Source organism: Panthera uncia (assembly GCF_023721935.1).
Source record: "Panthera uncia isolate 11264 chromosome B3 unlocalized genomic scaffold, Puncia_PCG_1.0 HiC_scaffold_1, whole genome shotgun sequence".
In the NCBI taxonomy this organism is placed as follows: domain Eukaryota; kingdom Metazoa; phylum Chordata; class Mammalia; order Carnivora; family Felidae; genus Panthera; species Panthera uncia.
In genome coordinates this window covers 71,784,349-71,788,021 of record NW_026057582.1, presented here as the reverse complement: position 1 = coordinate 71,788,021, position 3,673 = coordinate 71,784,349, and positions in this window count along the sequence as shown.

The window sequence follows — 3,673 nt, the reverse complement described above, 5'->3', positions numbered from 1 at the left end:
TTTTTTTCTTCTTTCCTTCCCCTCCCCCATGGGTTTCTGTTATGTTTCTCAGGATCCACATAAGAGTGAAACCATATGGTATCTGTCTTTCTCTGTATGGCTTATTTCACTTAGCATCACACTCTCCAGTTCCATCCACGTTGCTACAAAAGGCCATATTTCATTTTTTCTCATTGCCACGTAGTATTCCATTGTGTATATAAACCACAATTTCTTTATCCATTCATCAGTTGATGGACATTTAGGCTCTTTCCATAATTTGGCTATTGTTGAGAGTGCCGCTATAAACATTGGGGTACAGGTGCCCCTATGCATCAGTACTCCTGTATCCCTTGGATAAATTCCTAGCAGTGCTATTGCTGGGTCATAGGGTAGGTCTATTTTTAATTTTCTGAGGAACCTCCACACTGTTTTCCAGAGTGGCTGCACCAGTTTGCATTCCCACCAACAGTGCAAGAGGGTTCCCGTTTCTCCACATCCTCGCCAGCATCTATAGTCTCCTGATTTCTTCATTTTGGCCACTCTGACTGGCGTGAGGTGATATCTGAGTGTGGTTTTGATTTGTATTTCCCTGATAAGGAGCGACGTTGAACATCTTTTCATGTGCCTGTTGACCATCCAGATGTCTTCTTTAGAGAAGTGTCTATTCATGTTTTCTGCCCATTTCTTCACTGGGTTATTTGTTTTTCGGGTGTGGAGTTTGATGAGCTCTTTATAGATTTTGGATACTAGCCCTTTGTCCGATGTGTCATTTGCAAATATCTTTTCCCATTCCGTTGGTTGCCTTTTAGTTTTGTTGGTTGTTTCCTTTGCTGTGCAGAAGCTTTTTATCTTCATAAGGTCGCAGTAATTCACTTTTGCTTTTAATTCCCTTGCCTTTGGGGATGTGCCGAGTAAGAGATTGCTACGGCTGAGGTCGGAGAGGTCTTTTCCTGCTTTCTCCTCTAAGGTTTTGATGGTTTCCTGTCTCACATTCAGGTCCTTTATCCATTTTGAGTTTATTTTTGTGAATGGTGTGAGAAAGTGGTCTAGTTTCAACCTTCTGCATGTTGCTGTCCAGTTCTCCCAGCACCATTTGTTAAAGAGACTGTCTTTTTTCCATTGGATGTTCTTTCCTGCTTTGTCAAAGATGAGTTGGCCATACGTTTGTGGGTCTAGTTCTGGGGTTTTTTTCTATTCCATTGGTCTATGTGTCTGTTTTTATGCCAATACCATGCTGTCTTGATAATGACAGCTTTGTAGTAGAGGCTAAAGTCTGGGATTGTGATGCCTCCTGCTTTGGTCTTCTTCTTCAAAATTACTTTGGCCATTCGGGGCCTTTTGTGGTTCCATATGAATTTTAGGATTGCTTGTTCTAGTTTCGAGAAGAATGCTGGTGCAATTTTGATTGGGATTGCATTGAATGTGTAGATAGCTTTGGGTAGTATTGACATTTTGACAATATTTATTCTTCCAATCCATGAGCAGGGAATGTCTTTCCATTTCTTTATATCTTCTTCAATTACCTGCATAAGCTTTCTATAGTTTTCAGCATACAGATCTTTTACGTCTTTGGTTAGATTTATTCCTAGGTATTTTATGCTTCTTGGTGCAATTGTGAATGGGATCAGTTTCTTCATTTGTCTTTCTGTTGCTTCATTGTTAGTGTATAAGAATGCAACTGATTTCTGCACATTGATTTTGTATCCTGCAACTTTGCTGAATTCATGTATGAGTTCTAGCAGACTTTTGGTGGAGTCTATCGGATTTTCCATGTATAATATCATGTCATCTGCAAAAAGCGAAAGCTTGACTTCGTCTTTGCCAATTTTGATGCCTTTGATTTCCTTTTGTTGTCTGATTGCTGATGCTAGAACTTCCAGCACTATATTAAACAACAGCGGTGACAGTGGGCATCCCTGTCGTGTTCCTGATCTCAGGGAAAAAGCTCTCAGTTTTTCCCCGTTGAGGATGATGTTAGCTGTGGGCTTTTCATAAATGGCCTTTATGATCTTTAAGTATGTTCCTTGTATCCCGACTTTCTCAAGGGTTTTTATTAAGAAAGCGTGCTGGATTTTGTCAAAGGCCTTTTCTGCATTGATTGACAGGATCATATGGTTCTTCTCTTTTTTTTTTGTTAATGTGATGTATCACGTTGATCGATTTGCGAATGTTGAACCAGCCCTGCATCCCAGGAATGAATCCCACTTGATCATGGTGAATAATTCTTTTTATATGCTGTTGAATTCGATTTGCTAGTATCTTATTAAGAATTTTTGCATCCATATTCATCAGGGATATTGGCCTGTAGTTCTCTTTTTTTACTGGGTCTCTGTCTGGTTTAGGAATCAAAGTAATACTGGCTTCATAGAATGAGTCTGGAAGTTTTCCTTCCCTTTCTATTTTTTGGAATAGCTTGAGAAGGATAGGTATTATCTCTGCTTTAAACGTCTGGTAGAACTCCCCTGGGAAGCCATCTGGTCCTGGACTCTTATTTGTTGGGAGATTTTTGATAACCGATTCAATTTCTTCGCTGGTTATGGGTCTGTTCAAGCTTTCTATTTCCTCCTGATTGAGTTTTGGAAGAGTGTGGGTGTTTAGAAATTTGTCCATTTCTTCCAGGTTGTCCAATTTGCTGGCATATAATTTTTCATAGTATTCCCTGATAATTGTTTGTATCTCTGAGGGATTGGTTGTAATCATTCCATTTTCATTCATGATTTTATCTATTTGGGTCATCTCCCTTTTCTTTTTGAGAAGCCTGGCTAGAGGTTTGTCAATTTTGTTTATTTTTTCAAAAAACCAACTCTTGGTTTCGTTGATCTGCTCTACAGTTTTTTTAGATTCTATATTGTTTATTTCTGCTCTGATCTTTATTATTTCTCTTCTTCTGCTGGGTTTAGGCTGCCTTTGCTGTTCTGCTTCTATTTCCTTTAGGTGTGCTGTTAGATTTTGTATTTGGGATTTTTCTTGTTTCTTGAGATAGGCCTGGATTGCAATGTATTTTCCTCTCAGGACTGCCTTCGCTGCATCCCAAAGCGTTTGGATTGTTGTATTTTCATTTTCGTTTGTTTCCATGTATATTTTAATTTCTTCTCTAATTGCCTGGTTGACCCACTCATTCGTTAGTAGGGTGTTCTTTAACCTCCATGCTTTTGGAGGTTTTCCAGACTTTTTCCTGTGGTTGATTTCAAGCTTCATAGCATTGTGGTCTGAAAGTATGCATGGTATAATTTCAATTCTTGTAAACTTATGAAGGGCTGTTTTGTGACCCAGTATATGATCTATCTTGGAGAATGTTCCATGTGCACTCAAGAAGAAAGTATATTCTGTTGCTTTGGGATGCAGAGTTCTAAATATATCTGTCAAGTCCATCTGATCCAATGTATCATTCAGGGCCCTTGTTTCTTTATTGACTGTGTGTCTAGATGATCTATCCATTTCTGTAAGTGGGGTGTTAAAGTCCCCTGCAATGACCACATTCTTATCAATAAGGTTGCTTATGTTTATGAGTAATTGTTTTATATATCTGGGGGGCTCGGGTATTTGGCGCATAGACATTTATAATAGTTAGCTCTTCCTGGTGGATAGACCCTGTGATTATTATATAATGCCCTTCTTCATCTCTTGTTACAGCCTTTAATTTAAAGTCTAGTTTGTCTGATATAAGTATGGCTACTCCAGCTTTCTTTTG